Genomic DNA, 19,159 nt, shown 5'->3' on the forward strand with positions numbered 1-19,159 from the left:
AGCTCCAGAGGTCCCAGGTCTGTCCCTGGCTGCCGATGGCCGGGCTCTGTTGACATCACACAAATACAGATTTAATGTCTGTGACAACTGTCGCTGCAGTAGTATCTTCAAGTCTGACTACTGGGAAATTGCTAAAATAGTCCATTATAGTCCATTATAACCAGGCAATTGTGTCTTCCCAAGTAGAACACATCAGTTCCAACTTTGTCTCATAAACTGAGAGTTGTTCATGCAGTATAATTAGTTCTTTCTGTTGGGAATCTCTGCAGTTCTGACATGTTCCACACTTGCTCACCATTTCTCCTGGTACTATTCAGCTGTGGCCAGATGAAAATTTCTCCATCTCTCCTTCTTGATTTTGTCATTCCCAGGTGCCCTCTGTGTATTGGTTCTAATATTTTCCTTCTCATCACTGTGGGAACCACAATATGTGTTTTCTCTAAGAGCACTCTTGAGATCACTGAAAGCTCATGTGTCTAGTGGGAATTTGTAGGTGGGAAGTGTTGATTTTTTTCCTCTATTGCTTGTATCACTGCTTGCAGCATTTCATCTTTAGCTGTTTGTCTCCAGTTCATCCCATATGCGTGGAGATACAACACATAACATTTTAATCTTGTTCACATACATGTTTTTGCTTCTTCCAGATCATCAGGCTGTGTATCATCAGATGAAGCACATGTTCTTGAGAGCGTGTCTGCCATTACTAAAAGGTGTCCAGGTAGGAACTCTAGGGTCACATCATACCTGTGTATTTTCAGTAGTAGATGCTGTATCCTTGGAGGTGCTTCTCCAAGTCCCTTTTTGCACTATTGTAATCAGTGGCTTGTGATCCATTTCTGCTTTGAAGATACAACTATAGATAAAGTCATGACATTGTGTATATCCATACACCACTACTGACACTGTAATAGTACTGGCCCCAGCCCTCCTTCTGAGGCATCCGTGAAGAGTTTGATGACTTTCAACAGGTTAAAAAATTGCAGCTGTCAGAATATGCTTTTAAACAGTTAACTATCTGTTATGGTCTTGCATTCATGCTCATTTGGTGACCTGGCAGAGGAGACGGAGGCGGCGAGTTGAGCAAGCTGTATAGTTAGGTATGAATTTGCTGACATGATTCAACATGCCGATCAGTCTTTGAATTCTTGGCATGTTCAGTATTGCTTGAATCATTGGTTTATCATGCAAGGTTCCCTTGGCGGTCAGTCTCTCTCCTAAGGATGTTATTCTTGTTGTTTGAAATTGACATTGGGCCTTATTTAGTTTAAGGTTATTAACTCTCGCAATTTCCAGTACTCTCCTCCGTTGTTCTTGATGTTCAATGGCAGTACTGCTTCAAATTATTACATCATCAATGTACATGTGCATGCCTGATAATCCCCGTCCTTCTTTCCTCTACAGTTACTAAGGCGTTAACCCAATCTTTTGGGTCCACTGTACTCCAGAGCATACCATTTGCTGTCATGTTTTGCAGCTCTTCTTCAGCCTCCTCCTTAAGGCTTGTGGAACTTTTCAGGTAGCATGTACCACAGGTTCTGCATCTTCTCTTACCTAAATCTTCTGTGTTACTTGGAGGCACCTATTGCCTGTGAATACGTCTTCAAACAATGCTATTAATACTCTCATAACTGGTTCTGTGTTGTCTTTTTGTCTCTCCATGGTATGCATCCTCTTAACCAGACCAAGCTCCTCACACGTGTATAGGCCCATGACTTGTGGCTTGCCTCTGTGTACCATCACAAACTCTTGTTTTATCATTTTGCCTTTGTATTAAAAAGAGTCAGTGTGCACTCTCCCAACAATGGAATTTTTCCTTCATTATAGTCTATTTCACAAACACTTCTAACTTTTCTTCTTTCATATGGTCCTTACATCTATTTCAGTTTCTGTTATTACATTTACTTGTTCCTCATGTCTATCTCGACTATCATGTAAGTGCCATTTGTGCACAATTTAAGTAGCAAATCTTTTGCATTTTCAGCATCCTCTGCTATTGTGTTTAAGGACAGCTCTTCCTCTTCCCTTAAATAATTGCTTTCTGCACTTAATACATGCTCTTTCCTGTTTCTCTGTACATTTTAGCATACTGGTTGGTTTTATTATAGTGTCTATGTATTTGCCTGAATGCTGGTTATTTCCTATACTCATGCTGTTTGCCACATCTCTGGCATTGTTTCCTGCTTTCCATGTTTCTGTTCTTGGCCAATTTAATTTCTGTGAACTTTTCCCTGGCTAGTTTAGCTATAGTACTCACAGTCATGTGCACTGTGCCCGTCTATGCTTTTTATTTCTGTTCCTATGCATTCTGCTGCTTGGCATATACATAATCCTCTTGCTAGTGTCAGATCCTTCTCCCTTAGTATCTGTTCATGGAATTTTTATTGAGTCTTTTAATATTCCATATTCACAAGACTGACTTTTTAGTTTTAAGACTCTGACAGACTTCGCTACTGTTTCTCATTCATTCTGTGTTCTCATCCTGAACATATAAGTAACATCTTTTCTAGGGACACTGTGGTCCTCAAATATTTTCATTATTTCCACAAGGCTTTCCTCTCTCCTCATCAACCCCACACCCCTTCTGTGTGGAATACATTGTAGACATCTAGGGCTTCTGTGTTTCGCAGTTAAGAGCAATCTTTTGCTCATCCTCCAGTTTCATGGCTTTCATATACCGCTAAAACTGCGGTTTGACTGTTTCCAGGCATCTTCAGCATTTCCCCTGATTCTCAGGGGTGGGGGGAAGTAGTGGAAATGCACAGGCTCTGTTAGCAGCCATTGCAATGTTGTCTCTCACTAGGTCTCCCAGCATACTGTGCCTTCTGCTCCTGGTGCCATGTAGTATCTTACTGACAAGCAGACTGGCGTCAAGAGAAGCACTGTGGTCTGAACAGAGCTATGTACAAAAATGAGATTAGACTTTCTACTGCTCTTTGAAGCTGCAACCTGCAGCTGTCCTGTCCTGGGCTTTTTCATTTCTGCATCAGCTGGAAGTGCGTCCGAGGAAACCAAAGACTGTATCTAGAGTGTATGGAGTGTGTGGCATCTCTGTGCTTCCTGGAGGACTGATTCGGGATGCATGTTCTGTGAGTGTTCTTCATGTATGTGGAACAAGAGTCTCAAGATTTAGGCCAACAGGTTTTGCTTTTTCAGCAAAAAAGAATATATCAGTAAGTATTTTGGTGATACGTCTTCACATAGGGAAATGACTATCTAGAGCTAATGTTAGAGTAATTAGATCTATATAATCTAATCATCAGACTCATCAACATACTATTTCAGTGACTCCTGGGTAAATTAAATCCTTGTAGAGTGTCCCTTGTGGACTTAATGGAGTCTTCTACTTTTCTTCCCCAGTTGTAGGAGGATCTGCTTGGATTTCTGTTTTTTGAGAGGTGGGTAGGTCTAAGTCATATCCATATGGTGGAAAAGCTGTAACCACAAAATACACAAAAGTTCCAGCATTTGGTATTGGCAGGTTCCCTCCAAGACTCTGGATCAGAAACATTCTTCTAATACTGGTCCTTGTTTTTTAGCTTCAACTCACCACTGGCTTCTCTGATTCAGTTATGTTGTAAGCACCTAGCCCCATCACAATCTATTAACAACAACAAAGGTGAACTGAACTGTCTTTTCATAATCTAACATATAGCAAAATTTGAGCAACTTCTTGTATTTAAAAGAAATCAACTCTTCTTCTGTGTTTTGAGACTCTATTTAAAGAGAAAATCCAATATATTTTCATTTCAATCTAGCTTAAATTTCTTCCATATTGCCATTTTTAAGGCTTAATGTTCATGTACTATACAAAGGATGGTTGTTCCTTGTACAGAACAGTGTTATCTAGTGTACCATAATCTATTTACTGAGAACATTTTAATAAATAAACCACAGACTTGAACCCCTGAACCCTTCTAAACCAGCTGATTCCCATGGGGAGTTCAGGAGTTTTTATGGACGGATACTGTGTTCTCATGAGAATTTTATTAGCATTCATTGACTCAGGATTGACTAGGAAGAGAATTTATGAGGCTACATGGGAATTATCTCAACTTTCCTTCCAACACCCTAAGACTTTATAAAACAAAGACTTTTTTGCACTGTTATTAAATAGCAAAAGTTTAATAAAATGTCTACTGCTATCAATGATTTCTCAGCAAGTCAGCATAGCCAGTTAGCTTTACCAGCTCTTCAGTTTATCCTGGGTCAGAGGGAAGAGGAAGGGATATTTGTTAAGTGAAAAACGTTGGTGAAAAACAGACATTACTAAATGCAAAGAACTGTTTTTAAACATGTTAAGTAGTGACTAACAATGAGCCCATCATATATTTTCCTTTCCTATATATTGTTTAGTCTTGTGAATATTCTCTAACATTCTTCCTTGCTATTATATTTAAATTTAGAACAATGATTGTATTTTGAAATATTGTAGATGCTCATTATCCTGCTTTAAATTTAACTTAAAATGCTGCTGTTTAGGATCATGTATTTGAGCTGGAAATATGCCTAAACCCAGAACTGAGATCTGTGGTAGTGAACTGCAGAGGAAGTGGTCTAAGCAAAACTCTCTTCTGGGGATAGGCCAAAACTTCATTACATTTTGTATACTAAAGATTAGAGCAGTGGACCTTGAGCCTGGAACGGGAGAGTTCTATGACTCAAGATATGACCTTCAGCGAGCTACTTGACTTTGTAGTTTAGCCATCTTAGCTGTAAAATTGAGTAAAAATAAGGGTTTTGTGTACCATTTAGGAACAAGCTGAATGTGTCTGTTTCAGACACATTTGTATCAGCCAAACTGCATCCAAACACAAATGAGTTAATTGGATTTTAACTTACCATATGAAGTTTGCATCTTTTATCACTGCTGCACCATCCACAATATGTGGATGGGCATCATGACATTTGCATAGCGATATAGATGGTTTTTCACCAAACCTTCAGGCAAAACCCTGAAACTGACACCTTTGCTGCTGCTGCTGCTGCTGCAACCATAGTCACACTGATAAACCACATGCCAGCTTTGAGATGAACCTTTGTGACATTTCCAAAATACGGGTCCCACTTGAGAGAAGGCTCCTCTGATTTTCCATAGTATCTACTTTTGGCAGTAGGAAGAAGCTGCAGAACATTCACCTAGCAGTGTGCTTGTGTGGAGCTGGGAGATTGGTCACGACTGGAGAGTTTGTAGGACTGGGCCACAGGAAGTTGCATTGTTGATTTAGTAAATGACATTCATTCCTCTGAGCCAGTACTACAGCAGTATCCCAGCCTGGTGCTAGGGACCACTGTGCTGTTAGGAGATGTCTTTCCCAAGGTTCTGACCAACTCTAGTCACTTAAGAAGCCATAGCTCTTTTTGTAAATTGAGTGGTAATTTTTGGGACTTGGCCAACCTAGTTTAGTTAAGAACATTCCGCCTACTTCAATTCTCCCTGCAGTTTCCATTGTCTATGGTATTGTTTGCTTCCTTTCTTAAATCACTTCTGCACTCTACCTGAGAAGTGGCTACATTTCAGTTGTGGGTGAAAGCAGTCCTGTAGGTTTATTGTGCGTGAGATTATTTTGAGTGAAAAGTACTATATTTATACACACACACACACACAATATAAAAATTCTATTATATTTCCTCTTTTGTTTCAATCCCAGACCCTCCCCCATAATCTACTCAAAAGAGTGAATGAGCTCTTTAATCTCAATGCTATGTTACAAATCTCTTCCAGAAAAAAAAAACAGAAAAGAGGCCCACAGGATTTGACTGACCACTGACATGATCCTCTCTCAAGATCTTAATGCTCCATACATGATAGCTATCCACAAAAGATCAAAATGATCAGGGCTGGCTTTAGGCCTATTCCACTAATTCCCCTGAATTGGGCCCCGCACCTAAGAGGGCCCCCGCACCCAGTGAGAATCCCTTCTCTGGCTAGAGGTGCCTTTTTAATTTTTACGCACCTGGCTGCGCTCTGGGTCTTCAGCGGCACTTCGGCAGCGAGTCCTTCGCTTGCTCTGGGTCTTCAGTGGCACTTCGGCAGCGGGTCCTTCAGTGCCGCCGAAGACCTGGAGTGAGTGAAGGACCCGCCACCGAAGTGCCTTTGAAAACTCAGAACACTGCCCAGTTGAGTACAAGTCCCACTTTTTTTTTTTTAAGTCATCCCTGCCGGGGCCCCATTGAAACTGTTTGAATTGGGCCCCGCACTTCCTAAAGCCAACCCTGAAAATGATCACTGGTATTACTCACCAACAGGTCCATATTTGAACCAAAAGACGAGTTACCTAAGCATGGGAAAAAATATAAATAATTCCAAATACTTCTAATCTTTAGAACTTCATAACAGGAAGGAGTGGACAAGACAGGTATGATACCTTTGTCAAGGCAGTTAGTCTCTGTATTTCCAAACATTTAAGCAAAGCAACTCAGACCATATGTGTTGTGCCTAAAAGAAAAGTAGTCCATGGCTAACATTTAATGTTCCTTCAGTGATTGAAATGGTAGGAAAGAACATGCAAGCAGAAGCACATATCATGTAAACTCTTAAACAAAAATGTGTAGCAGTGTGCTGGCTGCAAACCAAATTGGAAAAGTTTTAAAGATGACCTCACAGCCAAATGTAATCTCTAATCTCTTATTTATGTTTTACGTACTTGACTAAATCTCCCTCCCTTTTGTTTGACAAATCATGTTCCAGGATTTTAATTCCCCGACTTATGTTCTGTGGGATCATAACCAATTTGCAGCTGAATCATTATTCTGAAAACTTTGCTGAATATGTAGGATTCATTTCACATTCGAGTTACACTTGTAGATAGAGATTTTCAAAGACCCAAATTGGAGTTATATGCCCAATAACTATAGACTTTCAAGGGGAGTTAGGTACTTCTAAAAGTTGTATGTAATGACGTATAGCTATACCTTATTTGGAAAACCAATGGGACTTGCACCCTTAAATCTTTTAGGGGCTTCTGAAAACCCTATGTAGTTGTGTATTATAGGAAAGATTTTTAAAGTATCTAACTCCCCTCTGCACCTTTGAAAATCTCTCCCATAATACACAACTCACATAAAGGTGATTTTCAGACTTACCAGAAAGATTTAGGAGCACAAATCCCACTGGTTTTCCAAAGAAGGTCTACCACACACCGCATTACACATGACTTTCAGAAGTAGTGGACATTATTTACATGATTTAGTGCTTTATCGTATTAAAATTAGCATGGGTGTTTGTCACCAAATTTTTGTAAAGAGAAACAAATATTGGACAATGTTTCCTGTTCAAGTGCCCAGTCTGCGTCCCTGACAATTAGTGAAAACTATTTCAGCTTTCCTGTATTCTTAGACTATAGTTTTTCATCAGTTTACTTTGTTTGGCTAGTGGGCTGGATGAAGCAAAGACTAACTTATTGTATCTGGACTATATCATCAGGTTCCAAACAACTGTAATGTCGCCATATGTACATCACCTACATTGACTGTCACACTATTAAGATAAACAAAGATTGCTAAGAAGTGTTTAAAAATTAAAAGTAGAATTTAGATATAACAAACTATGTTTAATTGCTATATCAGTGATTCTGATATCTATTCACACTTCAAGGGGAATTCGTTGCCTAGAATAATTTTGTTAACCTCATACCGCTTTGGACAAAGAGTGAATCAGTGACACTAGTCCCACCTTTTCTGTGGGGCACATCCATTCAGCCTTCATAAATCACCATTTCTGTCCAAGTAAGCCAACTTGCTTTCTTTCCACTAACATCGCTGTTGTACTATCATTGCGAACAATCTTCTACAATGAAAGTAATAAAGTGAGGAAAACCCTAAATGAATCTTTCTAATCAGGTGCCTTTGAATGGAAGAATCCCTTTTTCATGTACAGACTGAGAGGCCTACAAATGTTTTTTGAAACACGAGACTAGGCAGCTATTTCCCTTTGCAGTTTACACAAGGAAAACAGAAAGGAACTTCGGCCTTCACAGTTGTGTAACAGTGCTAGAGCACAAAACCAAACATGCTTTTTCCAGCTTCACTTTAATTGTTAAACTTATGTTCGTAGGCAGTGAAACAGCAGAGAAATTTGAACTCCAGGTCACAAAAGAAACACATATGAATAGTTGAAGCATTTATGTTTTTAAAGCTGCAGCATAGGATTATTATTTGTATTTTAAAAATTCCCAGTTTTAAGACTATTTTTAGAGAGGCAGAATCAGTATAACTTTTCATTTGACAAAATGTTTATTAAATACATTGGAAACATATAGTGTGACAATTTGTTTCTATTGGCACAGCCATGTTATCTATCTTTTCAGACATATTTTTGTTGGCATTTTCAGTCATATTTGACTTAGTAGTTCATAAAAAAGTTAATTGCTAAATAGTGGCTTTCTGGGACTCAAGAATCAAAAGTAGTTAAAGCTCCTCAGAGTTAAGAAGAACAGACAGAGTGGAAATGTGGTTCAGCATTTTACACAGTGTACCGTGGAGAAATGAGATGCAATTATCTCCCCCTACACAGAGTAACATAAGAAACATATCAGTTTAGATTTAAAGTCGGCAGCCATTCAAAATACTGACAGACTTTTGAAAATTATGGAAATTTATTATCTTAGTTTCCCTGTACGTTTTTGTACAGGGGTTTTACATGTGCTCCAAGATGTGCTCATTCCCAATGTTCATCTTTCATTCCCATCATTATTAATGGTAGGACTATTATGTTAGTGCAAGAGGCCTAACAGAGTGAGGAATCCCCTCTCCCCCCCATATTCTAGGCATTGGGTGACACATAGTAAAAGGCAATCCCTGCCTCAATGATCTTACAGTCTGTAATAATAGATAAAACAAAAAGTAGCAGAAAGGAAATATTGTTATTCCCATTCTACAGATGGGGAACTAATATACAGATATATTAAATGACTTGCCCCAGGTCACAAAGGAAGCTTACAGCAGAGCTAGGATCTGAACCCAAAGGATCCTGAGGCCCATGCCATTACCATAACCACTAGGCCACTCTTTTTCTCAGTTGTCTTCTTTCCATGATAATTCTGTTGGGGAGCTCGGCATGAGCTCCTTGCACAGTCAAAGACCATACATGCACACAAGGCTTGATTCAGCCTGTCCGTACTGATGGTATTTACCAGAACTAATATAAAGAGATTGGGGCCACATGTGAACCAGTCTCCACCAGTCCTGGAAACACTGTGGTCAATATCTAATTCATAAAACAGATCATACCCCCGTCCTGTCAACTCAGGCCCTCTAAGTGTTGGTGCATGTTCCTCATTTTTTGGGGGGAGAAGGAGGAGAGGGAGGAGGAAGGAGAATTGAAAGCATTCCACCACTTCTTGTCACCCCCCCCCCCCCCCGTGCTCTTCAGTAGTTGCCTAGCAAGTCCTGGGGTAGTGGCTGCAGCCTGCTCTACCCACTGGTAGCAGTGTACGTGACTTCTGTGAGAGGAACCCTGCTAAGCAGCCAGATAAGGGGAAAGTGTGAAAGTTCTGTGGGAAATACTGTATTGTAGCTTTAAGGTGAGCAACTATAAAATGCAGTGGAGGAGGAAATAGTGCACATGGGGGAGGGAGCGGGTCCTGATTCACCCCTCTGTTACTCCAGTTTTACACTGGTGTAACTCCATTTACCTGGCTAGGTCTTACTAAAGTATTGTCTGCAAATATATTTTTAAAAGATTTTCTGCATGTCGCCACAATAGTTAAATAAGGCAAGTTGTCACCTGTAAGTCAATGGGTGTTTTGCCATTTAATTCAATGGGGTCAGGACTGGTGTAATGCACAAGGGATTAGATGCACAGCTCTAGCTAGTGTTGTTAATGGAAGTTCTGTTCCCAAGCCTGTTTACACTAGAAACGTACCCCTCAGTTAGACAGCTCTGTCCTGTGGAGTGATGCTGTTAAAACCATGTGAAGACCAAGTGTTGAGCAGTAGGGTAATGGCTGTTGCACAGGTGTACTGCAGGGAAGTACTAACCTCCATGTGCAAAGTATTCTCAGGATACTCCGCTAAAAGGGTGGGAGAAAGAGAGACACTATGGCTCTGTAAAAAACCCACCCTTATCCAGAGGGTAGCCTTTTAGTCCATCTGTAAAAAACACCAACTTCCCCCCTTGCAGATCACCTGAAAGAGGTCATGCAGACTGAATGCCAGCTTTGATAACTCTCATAAAAATTGTAATATATATCTGTATTAAAGGAAACAATGCATCTTAGTGCACAAGGCAATGAATGAGGCATCAGGAGACCAGGGTTCAGTTCCTGATACTGGCCTTGTTGGGTGACCTTGGATACATTATTTCTCTCTCCAGGCCTCAGTTTCTCCCTTTGTAAAGCTTTCGAATCCACAGTCTAAAAGGTTTAAGTGCTATTGTTATTAAAGTATCCAGCATTCCAATGGACTGTGGGAGGCAGACTTTAGGGTTGCTGAGCCCAAGAAAGCTGGAGTCAGCTCCCTAGTCTATTAAAACAAGCACCCCTGTTTTCTGACTTTAAGAATATCTTAATCCTTCATTTAGAAAGCTTCTCAGTGCCATCACAACTGCTCAGTGTTGTCTGCACCTTTTGCATGAGTGGTATGCATTGTAATTACCCGAGTGCCCATTGAAGTATGCTTGCATAAAATAATAACTAACCAGTGTCCTCTGGGACTCTCATAAAAGCAAGATGTGTATCTCAACAAGGCAGGCTCTCTGAGAGCAAACGTTTTAAATAAATAACTCGCACGCGGTTTCATGATAAAAGGGATGTATTGTATTTATACAGCTATATCTTCTCCAGCAGGCTGGTTGGACAGCTGCTCTCACTATCTGCATCTGTATTTGGAATTTTTATCTTTGTTCAGCTTTGACGCTCACTTATCAGGGACAAGTGTCTTTTCTTTGCACATAAACAAACGTAAGCCAGGCAACGTGTGAATGTTACCCTAGGGAGAATGCGACATTCTTGTTTGGTGTATAAACATCAAATTCCCAATCATTTACTGCTGCCTTTATGGACTCCCAGGCCCACTCCCATCCCTAAGCCTCTGCTGCTGCTGCTCTTGTACATGTCTCAAGTGTACCCTGGCCCTAATCTAGCTAGGTCTTGATCAGAACTAGGTCTTTCACCAGCTGCTTTCTACAGCATGATGGCTTCCATTTCACTCACATGGTATAAAAAAAGATTATTTCTGCTACTGCACCAACCCTGTTGGTGATAGTCTGCCAGTGTGGCTGCAACAATGTGCTAACATGGATTTCTCGGACACACACAGCACTTCCTTTCACTGATGCTCAGGAGGAGATCTGAGTGGCAAAGGGCAGACAAAGGATTCCAAAGAAATGAAAGGCCATAAAAGTAGATAGATAAATAGATACATTATCATTCATGATCACAGGCCAAGCCACAAAACAGAAAGTCCCTGAATTTTTTACAAAAATTCCCATTGTCAGGGTCTCTGGTTCATATGATTCTAAATGAAAAAAGAGGAAACATCTCTACATCCAGTCTCAGAGTCTTTCCACATATTTTATTGAAGTATCTGCCTCAGAGTCTTTACAAAGAAATATTACTGGATAAAACAAGCAGTAAGTTGCTTACCCAATACTTCTTGAAAAGATGCCTCTTCCTCCAGTCAGGCAGGCTCCTTCCAAATTTCTGCCTGGTCTGTGAGAAGAGTGATGTTTATATACATTTTCCTATTTCCCAGCAGGCCTTGCCAAAACCCAGGATAACAAATATGGCTGTCATGGATGCCATATCTCAGGCTGCCTGGCTTTCTTGGGTCTCAGCTTAGGGTTACCAGGTGTCAGTTTTTGACTGGAAAATCCAGTTGAAAAGGGGACCTGACAGTGTCCTGTCAGTACTATTGACCAGACACCAAAAGTTGGTCCTCAATCAGCTTCCATTCCATTGCCAGGAGGGCAGGAAGACCAGCTGCTGCTAGAGCTGGAGGATCACTCAGGAACTGCCTGGCTCTGGTGGAGAGAGGTACTAGCAGCCAGGGGGAAGGGATCCTGAAGCTTGCGGTGTTTGAGGAGCCAGGCCAGTGGCAGGATTCACTGTCCAGGCCCCAGTCTCAGCCTCTTTTGTTCCCTGCCTCCCATCCTTCTCCAGTCACCCCTGGAACATGGCTCTCCCTCCCTGGTCCTGTTCCAGTCATCCCCCCCCATCACCAGAGCACAGTTGTCCCTCCCCATTCCTTCCCCCATCACTCCTTCACCCCCAGAACATGACTCTCTCTCCTCCATCCTGCCCTAGTCACTCCTCAACCCCCAGAGCACAGCTCCCCCTCCCCCATCCTGCCTCCATCACCCCTCCACCCTCAGAGCATGGCTCCCCCTTCTTGCCTTGCCCCCATCCCCCCTCTACCCCTGGAGCACAGCTCTCCCTCCCCTGTTTCGCTCCTTTCACCCCTCCACCTCAAAGGAGGGCTCCCCCTCCCCCCTATCCTGCCCCCCATCACCCCTCCACTCTCATGCCTGGTTCTCCCACCCCTCCACCATAGCTCTTCTATCCCAGTCCATGATAAATTCCATGATAATGGGAGAGAGGTCAGCTGGAGGCTACTAATAACCAGTCTTGTTTTTCCCTACTGAGGGAAGAGAGGAGTTTCAGCCCACTCTCCTCAAGGAACTCTGCCCTTGGGCCCTGAAGCAGGGGTTGGCAGGAAGCACTTCTTTATAAATTGCAGTCTGCTTTTCCAAGACAATTCCCTTCCCCTTTTTGGAAGTGCTTTCCCTCCCTGTGATACAAGTATTACTACAGCCAGACCTGGAACAAGAGTGTTCCGCTTACAAGCCTCAAAGAGCATATATAGCTCAGCACATTTATTATCCATTTAAATATGGCCTTTGCCATTAGTATCTGAGCAATTCACAGTCATTAATTAATTCACCTTCATAATACCCCTGTGAAGTAAGGAAGTATTGCCTCCATTTCACAGATGGGGAACTGAGACACATGGATTGAGTGATTTACCAAGGTCTTACAGGCAGTCTGCATCTGGGCATCACTGGGAATCCTGGGCACCAATCCTGTGCAATAGACCACCCTCCTTCCAGGGAGCCCATTACACCCAAAAGCAAGCTAGGCATTTTATAGACATGTAATCAGAGCTTAATTGGTGCCAGGCTTGCTGGTGCTGAGCCTGAGCACCTCTTCTGTCAGTGGTGTTTAGTACTGCATGCAATCTACACCTCCATGCAAGGCATGACCTCGCACCTACAGTGCATGTGAGGTCACACTCTGTGGAGGATGCCATTTTTAGCCCTGGCACCTTTTTCTTTACAAAGTAAGAACTACATGTAATGAGAGAGATCCCTGAACCAAGTTGCTTACAATCAATTTAGCTAATTTATATGTAAAGAGAAAGTGGGAGAGAGGAGTTAAAGACAAACACCTCATTGGAAATGATGGGTGAATGCCCCTTTCACTTAAAATAGTTGTGAGACAGTTAAGGGACCATACCTAAAATAAAGTCTAATACACCTCACCCAGGAGTTTTGGATTGTGTAGGCGGAGGAGCTTTTTGTCTGAGTATCATCTGACAGCCAAAAGCTGGAAGGGGAAGACAGGGATGGGGGAGTGCTGGGACTCTGGATATATGAACCATTGATCTGACACAGTATGGCACTTCTCATGTTCGTGTGTGTGTGTGTGAGAGAGAGAGAGAGAGAGAAGGGAAAACACACACAAACTGAGGACAGACATGAACAGAGAAATAGAAACACGGGGAGGGGACCAAGAAAGCCAAGCAGTAGCTGGTGGGCACTGTGTGACCCTGGAAAAAGCTCAAGAGTGTGTTTTTGGGTCTGTTGGCTTGGGACTGTAAGCTAAGAAAATGCTCCTTTTGTTCTTGATGCCTCTTGCATTTGGAGAAGCAGGACTTTGTACGTTCCTTGTAATTAAACAAAACTGCATCAAAGAAAGTACCAGACTCCATCAATTTCTACTTCCAACTGGAACATCCCCAGAGCCCTGAACTTTGACTCGCTGCTTGAGTCGATAAAGGGAACAATAGTTTATATCATGTGAAACTGAGGGTTTGGACAGAAAATAGGATGATTAAGAAATATGAGCCCTATGAGGCTTGCTGCTCCACTGCCTTGAATAACCATTTACAACTCTACAAAGTGGGTATAAAATATTCCAGATCAAAATGGCAGCAGCTTACACCTTTGCACAAGTATACATGACAACATGAGGGGGAAGGCAATGGAGATCCAGCCCTAAATCTTATTAGCTCTAATGCTCCAAGTGAGAAAAGAGACCCTTAATAGGCAAACCAGGATCCTGTTACCTTGACACTCTAGGTAAAGGCAAGATCAAAGGGGTATTTTGAATGCTAGACTTTGAGAGATAAAATTGGGAAACAACATCTCCCCTTTCTAGCTCTGGAGTTAACAGATATAGAGGACAATAGCTATTGTACACATAAAAGATTGTTTGAACTCTGCCTGTTCCCAGCCCCCAGACAGTGCACCTAATCAAACATTACATAGTTTGCAATGCTGATGTGATTCTCCACTTTCCTGCCTGATATGAGGATGCATACTGTTGCACCTGCATCATCTAAAGGGACACAGACTATAAAAGATTTGGATCCTGGGGAGCAAAGCGAGATTACAACAAAACATTTTATCCCAAGGGAGAATTCTGACATTCTGACCTGCCAAGGGGTCAGAGAAGGACTGAAGGTTGGAGGAGTGGATTACTTTAGACAAGTAATCCTTTCCATCTCTGTGGTAACTACACAGGTTGTACAGATTACACCTAGATTGGAGATTACAGGAATTGCACCATTTCTTTTGTTTTAATCTGATGTTTTTCTCAGCTATTCATCATAAATGTGGTTTCTTAGTAAGATCCTTTGAGTCTTAGACTGTTTTATTATGAGTAGCTGTGATGTTGCCATAGAACCCAGCAGTCTCAGCTGTGATTGGGATTCCACTGGATAGGCACCATAGATACCCGCAGCAAGAGACAGATGCTGCTGCATAGAACTTGCAGTGAAGTAGGTCTAGAACTAAGACAGAGTTATTCACAGAATATCAGGGTTGGAAGGGACCTCAGAAGATCATCTAGTCCAACCCTGTGACCTGCATTTGAATTTTCATCATGCAGGGATGAGGAAAAAAACAAATGATGGTCATTTGTCTGAAATTGCCCAATAAATCTGAGCTACATTCTGTCAAAAAAACAAAACAAACAAACAACTAACATACAGTTATATGACCAAGGAGTCGTCATGAAAGACACAAAACCCATATCATAGAGCATTAGAAGACACTTTCATTTTCATTTAAAGTGAAATTCCAGAGTAGGTTATAACTGATGTCTCAGAATCAGGATGAGAGATTCTCCCATAATCCATTGAAACCTGCTTCTCAGTTCTGTCTCATTAGTGTTATTTATAAAATGTTTAGCATCTTCATAACAGGGGGAAGAAATAGCCAACCTGCCGAGAAGTGGCTTTGCCAGTAGAGAGAAAATGGGATTGGAAGTGTGCTTGGGATCCATCTGAAATCCCCTTCCAGGTCTGTGACACTTTCATCTCCTGCCAGAGTGACTTTGATTTAGGATCAAAGACGTCCAAGCACCATTCCCTAACACAGACACTACCTCACTGAACACTTTGGGAAGTGGAGGAATATGAAGGGGTGAACTCTGCATGGCTCAGACACAAGGTAACAGTTCCGAGGAGATGAGGAAGGAGGGAATCTCTGAGTCACCCCACCTCCTTCCACTGTCAGAGAACCTGAAATGACACATATTTCCCTGACACTACTCCCACTCTGTTATATTTAAATATATTTTAAAATGAGAAAAACAGTCAACAAAATAATTGCTGTTCCACATGATCCAGGGTAACATTAGAACAATTGGGAATGAGACAATCTGTCCTGAAAGAGGAAATTGACTACTCAAACTATAATTTTGCACTGGAGAAAGAATATAAATGTGAATCTCCAGGTTTGTTTAGACAAGAAAATGTGACGGTGGTTGGTCAGACAGGAGGAACTATGCTAGATAACCCCATCCACTATCCATGCCCCATGTCTTTACTGCAAGAATAGCTGCCTTTTTACATCAGGAAAGCAAACTCAAGCTAGTTAACTCCATGGAAACCACAGTGATGAGGGCCAGGTAGATTTTACCTCAACGTAGCTGGTTGAAGACACTCCCTATCTCCCCTACTTGGGTTGATGGACATTCCTGGTAGAAAGGACACACACTACCATGACTCGCAGGACAATGGAGTTGATAGAAAGGACCACAGGATCCACCCCAAAGACTGGCAGGCTTCAAAAGTGGGCAAATCATGTGTGGGAGCTGAGAGACTACAGTGTGCAAAAGATGCAAACAGCCTTAACAATCACTACCTGGGAACTGTCAAGAGAATTTAGAAAAAAATTATTCTGGCAGCTCTAGAGAAGGTTTTTATGGAGTTTATCTCCTTTATGGATTCTTTGATGATAGACAAGGCCTGAGCTCTGAGTGAACTTACCCAGTGCAACCCACATTGGCATTCATAAATCGCCCTCTATGGTCCATGAGGGCCTGCATAACAACGGAGTAGCACCCTTTGTTGTTTATGTACTCCTGTGCTCCTTGAGGAGGGCAAACTATGGGTACATGAGTCCCATCAATGGCCCCAGCTCAGTTTGGAAATCTAATTGTCTCAAAGTGAGCAATTACCTCAGGAATATCTTTTATGCGGTTACCTTGGGGTAAACCACATGCCTGATTGCCTCAGAAGCCTCCTCCACCACTTTACTCAGAGTCAACCTTCCAACATCAAACTGGATTGCCACAGACCTGTAGCACTGCAGTGTAGCCAGCTTCCAGATGGTTTTAGCACTCTGTTTCTGGACCGTGATGGCCACCCACATGCATGATGTTGGAGGCGTGGGGAAAGCTATTTACCAAGTTCCAGAAATATAGCTTTCTTCATGCAAAAGTTCTGGACCCATTCCTAGTCATCACAGATCTGCCTGGTGATGTGATTTCACCAGTCTGTGCCTGTAGCCTTGCACCAGAAGTGCCAGTCTACATAGGGGGCATCAACAGCTGTATCAAGTGTCATGAATAGCATCAGCCAGTTTGAGTCTGCCAGGCCTGGGGGCATTCATCTGCCATCCCCTTTTCCTTCCGCTCCATCATAAACTGCGTCAGGTACATTTGGTGGGTCAGAAAACGACATTGAAATGCCCACCAGCACCTCACAGGTGCTCTGCCCATTTTCTGACACAGGAGTGAAAGCGCAAGCAAGAGAAGTTCTTCAAAAGGTGCATCCTCCATGTTGCTGGCTCTGGTAGCTGGGAGCTCTCAGACCAAAAGGACTGCTCAGCAGGCTGTGTTGGCAGCTGTTCAAACTTCCAGTAACTTGCAGGGTGGACAGTCAAGTTTTTCCAGAATGCACAACAGTCAAAGAGCTAGAGTAGCCACATTTCAGGAGGGTACTATGGAGTCTGGGGGTATGGTTGGTTTGACTCGGGTCTTCATGCTGCAGCATGAACACCAGAGCCCCAGGTTACAGCCTCTGTTAGGAAATTCTTACCATAGGGTTAACAATCAGTGTAGACGCTCAAGCTCTGGGTTCTCTAAGTAAGGGTCAGATAACTCAAGTTCCACTCACCAGGGGCTTACATTGCTGTGTAGACACACCCTGTGTGTCCAATGAACCAAAGGTCCCTGCTTTGGCAGCTTCAACCCCTATCAACTAGAATCTCTGGCTTGTTCCTCTCTGCAGTTTTCTCCCAAGCCCACATGGTGGGAGAGGGAAGGAATGTTTTTCCTGGCTTGAAAAATTTACATACTGTAAGTTGAATATAGTATTTATTTCATGCACATCACCAAAATAAATGTTAAGCATTTAAGATTTGTGGTATATTTATATTTCCCTAAAATTACTCTATGTACAAGCCACAAAAATTGCAGGCTATTTTCATCATGGATTTTGTCAAGCCAGACTTCTAGTGTAGATAGCATTGGGATAGGTGACATATATATCCTTGACATTTCTCAAGTCTCTTTCCCTATTTTGCTGGGGTCACATAGCAGTTCCAATTTTTACAGTAGCTCTTTGTAGCAATTTTAACCTACAATGATCCTCAACACTTGTGATCATCAGTGTCAATTGCTAATACACAGACTGCAGCTCAGAAAGCATTCAAAAGTTACTGTGACTCTCAGAAACCCAAACCACAGCTGTTCTGCACTTCAAATGGGTCAACATCCATTGAGCTGATCTTTGTCACTGAGGGCTGTACTTGCAAATTAAAGGTGATTCAAAGTGTCAGGTCCAAGAAAATCATTTCTCCAGAGCCCTCGACTGCCAATTTTATAAACCAAAACAAACAAAAAACCCACACACAATGTGGGAAACGAAACTTGAACAAATGAATATTGTTCTTAGTCCGGAGTCTGAAAAGTAAGGATGGCCCTGCATAGCAGGAAACAGAGCAGCTGAAGAAACTACAGTACAGTCTTGATTATCCCAGTGTCATGGGGGACTTTGACTGGGTTTGGATAATCAAGTTTTTGGATGACAGAGGGAATTTTTAATATTATTAATAGGCATCATGAGAGATGACCACGTTTCATATATTAAATAGTTCTGACTAAAAAAGTACTGTATGTAACTTTTATGATTGCAGACTGATTGACTACTTCTTGGGAGCCTTTCCTCTGATTCCTAATGCAGTGCTAGCAGCATTACGAACCCTAGGAGTTGAAAAATGAGAAAGACTAAAATTACTGAGAGATTGGCTTAAAAATAGGAGTTTGGGTTTTTTTTAATGACATTTTTATTTTGTCTATTTCCTCAATTTTGCTCTTATACATTTTTGCACAAATTAAAAATACTCTAGATGGATGCCACAATAAAAGATTGTGATGGGCACAGCCTTGATTAAACAAATACAAGAGGAATAAGCTAGAACAGTATAAGGCACCTTTATAGCAGTATAACTGTATTCACACCAGGTATTGTACTGGTAAAACTATTTTGAGGGGAAAAAATCACTTCCCTAACCAAAATAGTTATGCCAGTACATAAACTGTGAGTAGATTCGGCTTTCGTTAAAAAAGACCAATGGGACAAGTGCTCCCTCTGCCTCAGAGCAAAAAGGCAGACAATACAGAAGAAAAAGTAGCTAAAATGATTTGCCACCA

This window comes from Gopherus flavomarginatus, chromosome 4 (assembly GCF_025201925.1).
Source record: "Gopherus flavomarginatus isolate rGopFla2 chromosome 4, rGopFla2.mat.asm, whole genome shotgun sequence".
NCBI lineage: Eukaryota > Metazoa > Chordata > Testudines > Testudinidae > Gopherus > Gopherus flavomarginatus.